Here is a 10,956-nt window from a genome sequence, read left to right as displayed (position 1 = left end):
CCACCACGCATATTGATTCTTGGACTTAGGATCCTGGACGGCCGGACCCAATCGACGTCGAGGGTTACACACAATATCACACTGTGCAATATGCAATATACGACTTGTCTCATGTTTATCGCTGACAATATTTTTCACGTCGTAACTCGATGGTCATCATACAAAAACTGTCGATTGTAATTTATAACTATTAACTTTGATTTCAATAATAATGTAATATAAAACTTTACAAATATTGTTTTGTATTTGTTTCGTTTGTGTACCTATAGATTTTTCATTTACGCATATGTATAATGTATAATATAGTGGAGATTAAAACGGGACCGTATGTCGTATAATGAAAACGGGATAAGAAGCGTTCCGTTCAAACTTTCGAAGTTTGTCGGATCAAGTCCCTTATATGATTTTCAAAAAAGAGACAATCCCTTTAACGCATGGTGTAAAGTTTAAATTTCAAAATTAACCTAGACGCCACAATTTTGATTTTGCATAGTTTTGCTGTATCGCTTATTAAACTAGCGGAGATAATTATTTTAATATAAAAGGATGCTTTTGTAAGATTGTTAAATGCTCATTAGTCATTATCATCGTCATGTCATGGCATGGCGTGGGCATTCCATCGAAAGTTGTTTAATAATATACATTTTTAATGTGTTCGAACCTCGTGGAGTATAATCACAGATCAATGGCATAATAACAACATTCGTTTAAAATAATTGCTTTATAATAAACCTATTCATAAAACGTGTTTTCTGTGTTTTTTGCAGGTCACGTAATTTGGACCAATCAAAGTAATACAAAAATCCCGTATAATATCGCACAATGCAATATTACATTACACGCTTATTATTGTGGTTAGGTTAGGTTAGGTAACGCTTATTTTTCGTAATTTTCCAGAAATGTATTGGACAATTCCAAACGGATTTTTGCATGTAACATCGATTTTAGATCTTCTGTAGACTAGTCTACAAGAAAATTTCGTAGCACTTTTAACTTCCATAAAAATAGCGAACAAAGAGAGTAACATAGAGAGTGCTTTATTAAAAATACAAATAATATTAGACGAGAATAATTGTTTATTTAGGTATTCGGCGTCAGTAAGTGAATTAATAGCTTTAAACATTTTTGCACCAGCAAAAAAAAGTAATCTGTTAGAATGATTGATTGAATAGACTACCTATATATATTAATTTTTTTTTTTTATTGGGTAACCCGCGGCAACATGGGCCATTGGGCGTGGGGAGGGCACTGTAGGTTTTTATATTGGGTAGGTTGGTACATGTGTGTGTTTGGCAGAATTTCTAATGGGGCACCCGTAGGTTTCTGCCGTGCCCCGGGGTGGGGGGATGGCGGCACTTGTTCTCCGGACACCATGACTTGCACGGGGAAAAATGCCGCCCAGTGGTCGAGGATCGAACTCGGACCGGCTGTGCCGAATCCGTCGCGTTAGACCGCTCGGCCACCTCGTCCCCATATATATTAATGTTATCATTTATAAATGCATTAAATAAAAGTGGAGAAAGGGAAATTTGAACTGGTTCAAAAATTCGTTATAATTATAAACAATATAAATCCGTGCATAAAATGTAATTTAATTTCAAATGTATTAATTGTTTATTTAAAAAATAGTAATATCGCCGCTAGTACGCACATATTCAATGTTTGGTAAATTTCATTATTTTCATAGCGCAAATCCTAATAATTTCTTTTCTCTAGTTTTCTATATTATTATAGGTTTGGTATTGAAATGAACGAACTGCTTTTTAGTTGTATGTTTCACCGGTTTCGGTTGGCATTTTTTGTAGTTCACCGATTGCGGATCACATATTATTCGGATGAGTTGAATTGGGTTTTGTGGATACCGTTGTTGTGCATGAAAATTGAAAGGAGTTGGCAAAATAATCGTGGCTGAGATTAAAATCGACATTTTGATTACCTACAAGCCGGTATTAAAATCGACATTTCGATTACCTGCTTGTATTGGGCTGAGTTAACGACAAAAAAGGATGATCGCGGCCAGAGTGTAAATTTTCCTCTCGCACTGTCGGTGAGACAGAAAAGTCGGTGATGTACGATTGCGCACGTTTGTCCATCTTAGTAGGTAGAACGATTTCGTACGATATTTCTATCTGACCTTTATAAACATTATACGATTGCGTACAAAAATCGAATCATTGGATTTTCTTTTGCAATTTTCTCTGAGAGCTATTTTGTGCCCAGTGGTTGCCGTATTAACTCGGAATTGGTTGGCATCGCATCGGTTAAAATGCTGGCATGATAACTTTTTTTGGAACATAAACATTTTATTATTTTACGGTAAGAAACTAGGTATTCAGATATTATAATTTTTTATGAATTCTTCATGGTCAAATAAAATATTAATTGATACCACTGTACCACACTATAATTATTCACTAACACTAATACAAGAACTTATCTAATGACCAGTTGATCGGAAACTATAATATTATAACGATGTCGATGTACGACACGTGAGGAAATCCGATATGATATACAGCATGAATTTCTTGTATCCAAAAGTATTGGACTGTAAATAGCGTAGTCACAATAACGGTTGTCAAACTTTAACAAAGCAGAGCAATAATATGTTGATTCTAAAATAATTTATTTTACAAAAATATTTTAACGGTTGTATAAACAATGGCAACATGTTTGGGTAGGTAAAACGTACGCAATTGTAATATTGAATAAAAGGTGAACAAAAAAGAAACCAAACAAAAAAAATTAAACAAAATTACCAATTAAAAAAAAAAAAAACAAAATTAAAAATGAAACAAGGGAAAAAAACCCTATTTGTTTATATTTTGGACTTGCAAATTCTAAACATTGACTTGCAAATACTTGCAATTAACTTGCAAAATAATGGTAGGGAGACACTATTTCCAATCTGTTTTTCACATTTTTTTTTTTCCAAAACTTCTTTTTCTCAATACCATTTTTCCCAAAACTTCTTTTTCACAATACTATTTTTCCCAAAAATTCCTTTTCACAATATTATTTTTCCAAAAAGTCGTTTTTCACAATATTATTTAAAAAAAATTATATTTCTCCCAATACAAAATTCAATACAAAAAAAAAATGATTTATCGTTAATTTTAAAATGTATAAGTAAAAAAAAAATTATTATAAACAAATAAAAGTATTAAAATTTTAAATTATGACCAATGGCCGTGATTCAGTTGTCGTAACATGCACTCAGTGTCAGCTTGTTCTTTTCCAAGTTCATGTATAGAACTTTGAGGGCCTTTATGGATTATTATATTTTGTCCAGAATTACTCGTTATAGCCCGAGCGAGCATTCACTTTTTTTACGACAACACCAATAAAATCGACCTTCGTTTTCCGAATGTTTGTAGTAGAGATATCCATCAACATGAAGAAGCTTTCCTCTTCCATTAGAATTTATAATTTCGGCCATAATTCTAATGAATACGCTTGGTTGTATAAATACGATTTAATGTACAAAAAATTCAAGTTAATCTACGAAAAATTACACGTTTGGCAACAACTGTCAAAATGAAACTAAACAAGGTATAAATAAGACATTCGATAATCAATATTGAACGGATAAACTTAATCACGCAACAAATGGATCGAACGGCAATTGGGCGCATGCGTTATTTCGACGCATACAATAGGCATTTTGAAGTTTATGATATTTATAATCTATAGATACTGTATAGGTATAAAAAATGTATAGTTGAACGGCAAACGGTAATAAAGATAAAGATGAAATGTGTACCATTTAGGGATGTACGATATAGGTGTAGGGATATACAGATATATGGATCATGGATGTATATAGTCCGATTAAGCAGTGATAGGCACCGAGCACCTACCTAAAATGCGTATAGGTATCATAGCGTCTATCATCATATATTAAGTAATAAAAATAACGATGTGGTAATGCCGATCAGCACGATAAATATAAATCAAATAAATCAAATTGCCGATTTAAAAATATATTAAATATATTGGGAAAATGTTTTTATGGTAAATATTAAAATTGGAAAAAATTGATTGGTCATATAACATTTGAGAATAGTAAAAATTGGGAAAAATTAATTGGAAAAAATAAATCGTGAAAAACAGATTGGGAAAACTGTACTACAATCCAAAATAATGGCATAGATTTAAAAAAATTGTAGTACTTATAGGCGGGCCAACTTCACGAACGTAAAAGACAGATTATAAAACATTTGAGAATGACAACATTATTTTGTTTTAATTTGAATGTAAAAATATGAAAAATCAAAGAGAATTAAGTGGAAATCAAAATGAGTTATGTCATTTTTTTAGAATTTAAGTATACACCAAAATCATGAAAATATTTAAAATAATTGATTTTTTATTATTTATTTTTAATATTATAATATTTAATATATTTATTTTCATAATATTAACCAATTGAATCAACTCCAATAAAAAATGAGCAAAAATAAATTTACACATATTTACACATATTCCTCTTGAAAAGTTGATAATTTTGACTTAGCACGTTTTGACCAAGCACCGAAGATATAATAAATCTATTTCATTCTGGCTGAATTAATCTGAATAAATCTGACGTTGTCTCTATCGCTAAGACAAACTATTACTTTTTAAGGCTAAGTTTTCAATCGATCTTATCCGTCGAATTACTAAACTTATTCACCAAAAAACAAAAATATGTCATTTTTTGGGTTTTTTAATGTCAGAATAAATCATATTTGATGAATAAATCACTATGAAGTTATTCAGTACTTTTTTTACCGAATAAAATAAGTTATATTTTTACGAATAAGTTGATTTATATATTATTATGAATGAGGCTTTATTTGAATTAATTATGATTTTAAATTATTATACATTTATACGTGATAATGATCTAATAATATCATTGTTATGACTAGCTAATTCGTTGTGATAACGAATTTACACATTATCTCTTTGTTATAATTTGTTTTAAACATTAATGTGTCTTTAACTATTCTTTATTTTTACAATGGACAATAGTGATGACAATTTTTGATTTTTTATAAATTTTCAACGACGAGTGTACACTGTACAGTGTACATTGCACGATTAAAATAAGTACCGACCATATTGCTTTTTGGGACGATTACGATTTTAGAATTAGATTCAGACTATCCAAATATGTAGTTCTGGAAGTTCTGAGATACATTTATGGTGATATATCTTCACAGTCGGAAAGGTAAATTTAATTATACATTATATAGACGTAATTTTATTTTAAAATAAATTTATAAATCATGCTGTGTCATCCATTAACGAGCAATTTTTGACACTAAGATTTTCCGCTATACTGCAGGTCATTTTCTAATTACCGCTGTTGATTTTGTCGATGTAAGTAAAACAACAGTATCATTAAGCGTACGTGATGTTAGAAGGCATTGCAATTGCAAAGACCTAGGTTCATAAAAATGCCTGAGACAAAAACGGAAATAAATATAATACAGAAGAAATTTTATCGTATTGCTAAAATATTTTCTCTAATAATTTTGTGCTATTATAATTGCACTCATGTACAAATTTAAAATCCAAGTATATAATATATTATTCAGTAAAAAATTGCATGATAATAAATACTCTAAAAACGCATAATACCTATATACTCTAAATTATAAATACATAGTTCAATAATAATCATCCATTCTCCATATTGTAATTTTATTTTATAATAACATTCATAAAGCTGTGGTTCCGATTCTTACACGAGAAACGAAATAAATTTTCCATAAGCACACCTTAAAATTAAAGCACTTTTGTTCGGTCGCGTCTTCGGTAACGACCACCGTTAAGTACATGTCTACCTATTTTGTGGAAGTATTCAAAAAAATAATCGACTAAAACTAAAGATTAAAATGCTATAATGTTCCTTAACAATCTTTCAAATACAGTTTTTACTCACAGTTTGTATTTTTGGGCGCATACTGTATAACATGCCGATATTGTGTCGAGGTCGTGTGTGCTATAGTAACTATATTGTAAGTGATCGAGTATCATTAGTTGATTTTCAACATTCGCTGTGTACTCGTTGCATGATTTTATTAAATTTGTAACTTATATTATATTAATAGGTAGGGGCGCTAAGTAATAATTTTCAGAAAACTTTTGATATTGTAATATATGTTGTTTTTATAATTTTGTTTTAACAATACATGATTTTTTAGAAATACGGGATTGTGAGGGGCCGTAGCCCCTGGAGCTGCCCCTGGGTATAAATAATTTATTATACTATTAATATTTATTTACATGGTATATTTTAGTGAAGTTAATGAACCACTCCTTAAGTCTATATGGGAGGCAACTCGTATATTATGATTATGAACTATCTGATCATATGAGGCCACTACCGGTGTACATTAACCAGTTTGTGTATGAAACAAATTGGAGGAAAATCGTGTCGGGACTTCCATAACGTACTTCTTCACAGGTGTATTCATTTACATAATTAATTAATGTCAAGTTTGTACTTTTTTAAGAACAAGGTATGGCGTTCTTTGATATTATCTACACGTTACCTATACTAGGTATTGAGAGGTTAACATGTGTTATTGGTCGACAACTAGACAAATTCGCAGGTAATTTTACCAGTCTGTTCTTGGTAATTTTTATTCTACTCGTTGACTTTCAAAACCGAGTTAGGAAAATGAAATGAAAGATTAAAACACAAAGTTCTATACATAATATTTAATAATAATATGAAAGCCCTTTCAACCGTTTGCGGGTTGCCTTTTATTTCGTTAAATCAATAAAAACTTTTCACGTGAACGAAAAAAATGTCATTAAATAAAACAAACCTTTGTAGTTTCTCCATAAACTATATCGCCGGAAAGGGAGTATGTCCAAAATTACAAATTTTTCATGAGATGAAAAAACGTTTCGTCGGCGTAATTCCATAATTCGATACGATTATTTCTAATTATCAATTTCATGTAGGATAAATAATGATACAATTTCAGTTGCGACTTAGGGCCCGTATTACAATCGTTAAACTAAGGTTAAACCACCGAATTCGGCCGGTAAAATCCGTGGGTTAGGCGTAACCTAGGTTTAAACTACGATTGTAAGACAGGCCCTTAATCATACGACGCGGTTATTGTCTTTATTTTAATCACCAATAATCCCGAAATCCAAAAAAAATAGAGTTACGCCCTTTGCCACTTAGGCCGACGATATGTACATATTATTATGTATTATCATACATATTATTAAGCGTTATTTAAACCATTTTTTTTTTTTACAACTTTATCTGTTGGATGGTTTCACAATAGCCAGTTTCTAGAGAAGTTGGACTGCTATGCGTTTCAAAGGAAGAATAAGCTAAGTGGTTTTCAGTTGCCTTCTACACAACATTATAATATGCTCATCGTAAATCACATTTTTCATAAGCGGGATTTTAAGGTCACACCTGTAATAATTGTGGTATCTGTCTTACAAGACATGCGTATAACATTGAAATTTACGCTCAGAAGTTCACTTTCAGTTTTGCTACCTATTAGTTGTTGATTATTATAAAGGGCATCGACCTATTATCTATCCTAAATGCTATAACGTTGTCTGTGTTTTGTCGGAAGTGTTTTTTTTTTTTTTTGATATTATAATTTAGTATTTTAAAACCAGTAATAGGTAACCGCGCGAAATTAAAACAGTTTGAAATCGTTCATTACTCGCTTCAAAATTAAAATATCGATTAAATAAACCTTAAAACAATAAAAATGATGTTACCTTTAGGTTTTATAACTGGTTTATTCAAATAAACTCTATAGTATTACAAATTAAGAAGCTAAGCGTAAACTGTTAAATGTAAATTCGTTATAATATTACTACACGGTTGTAAGATGGAGACAATCGATGCTAACACCGGAAATTGTTAAATATTTGAGGTTTTTTAGATTCTGAGTTATGGGTTCTTTCCTCAAGTCTTTGACTAGCTAGTAGAATAATTTTTCTATGAAGCAATACCTAGTTTAAACGAGGTACCAGCCCATTAAATTCCCTTGTGATTGTGTGAGAATCAATCCCCCCACATATACACACACTCATTAAAATATAAAACGTAGCAGTTGATTAAATTAATATGTAAATACAAATTTTATTTAGACTTAAGATATTCGATATTATATTTAATTTTAAAATGTTGAAGTATTTTGGTTATAAAAAAATTAATTTTTTATAATAAATTTATATTATTTTAAAACATTGGAATCATTAACATACAAACTATAGGTGTACAATATGACGTGTGCAGTGTGTTATTCTTATTAAAAACAAGTAATAACTTATGGTGATGAATTAGAACCGTGTGACTACTACTGGGTATAATACTGTTATAATGGCGATTCAAGTGATATTTAAATATTTACATTATTACACATCAAACGCATTAGAATTATTAGGAAAGAAGTATTTCGATCGGTAGGTGTTTAATATTATATTATACCTATTTTTGAATTTGAAAAGCATAAAAGCAACTTTTCATCGCGGGGAACATAATATTATTACAACAATGTTAGTCATTCAAAGTTACGATTTACGACGTATATACGTATAGAACAACACTCCGAATTTAGAACTAATCATGTTGTCGGCACTTTTGTTCTTTAAGTAATTGCGACGTCTGTGTGTACTGTGTAGTCGTATTATTTATCTACAAACAAAAATTGTACATAATAGTTTTTCAAAATAATTCTTTGACTTAGGTTAGTTTCTGGCAATGTGGTCAATATTTTGCGTTTGATAAATTATTTTACTTGTTTTTTCGGTAAATTGCACACAAACAGGACTTTATACAGTGTCAGACTCGCCGCTCCGCACACACCTTTAGAATAATATTATAAGTATCTGTTTATTTGTACGACTAATATAAATACAAATAATTATGGTTGCCACGCGATCATTGTAATTATTTACCGGAAAAGTTCAAGTGGGGTTGAGAATGTTTTGCATATTTTTGAACACTTGTTTGGTAGTACAACCGTAAAAATATAAATTATTGACTAACTGCTTATATATTATATCAGATTTATGCATGTTATTATAACTTATAAGTGCCTATATTATTGGAAAAAAAACCCAAAATAATAAATAATCCGTGTTTAGATATTACGAATCAAAATCACGAAATTTATTCAAATATCGAAAAGCGACGATTTTACATTTTTTTTCTTCTTTCAACTCAATTCAGTTACGATATTGTACTTCAACATTTTTTATGATAATAAAATAATAATTTATTTTGATTTTTATGTGTAGAGAGAATAAATAACGCGTATACCTACACATTTCGATCGATTTCTTTTTTCCAGAGATACTCGACAATATTTCAATCTCCGTTCTTCAAACACGCTTGTATCCGGTAAGTATATAATATTGTACATTGGATCGGAACAAATAAAAATTAAATCAGCATAATGTGGTCTTTTTTATCAACGCTTGGGTTTTTTTCTTTTTTAATTAGGTCACATAACTGCAGATACAGTCTTATAACGGGGTCATCCAGCGTGCAATATACCGAGTTATACAATATTTCGGAAGCTTTATGTGTGACAACGGCGACGACGACGAGTGTTTCAAAATGTAGACATCTTCGGCTAAATCGTGTAAATATGTACAGGCAATAGCAAAATATTATTAATAAATTTAGAGGGGTTTTTACATGATTTAAAATAAGAAAACATAATTTGCCATCGCCACGAGCACACTGCACGCAGTCAGGATTATGAGATAATAACAACAATAATATTTATCTCATAATATAACAGAGATTACAATAAAAATACATTTTATATAATAATATGATTAGAAATTTCTCCAAAAAGCAAAGCTTGTATATTTTATAGTCGACGAGTTCCCGACAAATAAATTAAAATAGCGTTAAACTTTATAAATTCCTAGTTATTTAATTATAAGATTTATTATAAAAATATAGTGGCACAATTTATACGAAATCGGATTTACATAAAATCATTAGTTATTGCTTATATTAAGTGAGTTAATATATTTTACAAGAATTTTTTTGGTTTTGAGTTTACTAATAATTATATCTATCATCTGTGTTATGTGTTTTACATAAATCAATACCAACATTTATAGTATTCATTTGTCCAAATTTTGCTTATTCACTTTTGCATAGTTCAAATTACTATAAAAGAGTCTTTTATAAGAGTTTTAGACGAGTATAGTAACCATGCTGTGGTTTAAAAGATGAAAAGTCGACTTTTGAGATTTATAAAATTACATTTCTTTAGTAGAGAGCATTAAAATCGTTATATACAATTCTCTTACAATGATTATATATGTTTATACGTGCCATGGGTTATTGTTACAGTGATACAATAATTTTATGTTTAATAAATTAATATAATAGATGTTATAAATAATAATATTATAGATATATCATATTTGTATATTTTTCTATTTTATTTTAAGTCTAGGAAGAACATATTATAAAATCATAGATGATTAGAATTATTAAAAAAATATAAGCCTTAAGTATGCATATTACATACATTTATACAAATAATAGGTACACAATTATATTAATAAAAATAATATATAATAATAATAATTAATCAATAAAAAAATATTTGGTAATTTAATATAATATTATGGTTCATTCATAATTTATACGAGGTTCATAAACATAAACTTCACTAAAATGTATAAGACATGTATACATAATAATATAATATCGTGTCTTAAGTTATAGTTTATAATTATAAATTGTTTTATATCGAGTCGTTAAATACGTAGTTAAAGATAGTTAGGTACAGACTACAGTAAAAAAACATCAGTCGTACGACATTGATACAAAAATAATTCGTATATAGTCGGGAGGCAATTCGTGTAAAAATTATTAGCCATTCGACTTCGCGGGAGGCAACTACATTAATGGGCTCATTTAACGTATTTCTACTGACACCAGCAGCA

The 10,956-nt window shown here is 29.6% G+C and overlaps 1 pseudogene; it reads left to right on the top strand.

Moving 5' to 3' along the window:
* Nucleotides 1–5,187: 5,187 nt before the first annotated feature.
* LOC132940618 (uncharacterized) lies at nucleotides 5,188–9,647 on the top strand (annotated as a pseudogene).
* Nucleotides 9,648–10,956: the final 1,309 nt, after the last annotated feature.

Source organism: Metopolophium dirhodum, chromosome 3 (genome assembly GCF_019925205.1).
Source record: "Metopolophium dirhodum isolate CAU chromosome 3, ASM1992520v1, whole genome shotgun sequence".
NCBI classification, from domain to species: domain Eukaryota; kingdom Metazoa; phylum Arthropoda; class Insecta; order Hemiptera; family Aphididae; genus Metopolophium; species Metopolophium dirhodum.
This window is presented reverse-complemented; position numbering and strand designations above follow the sequence as displayed.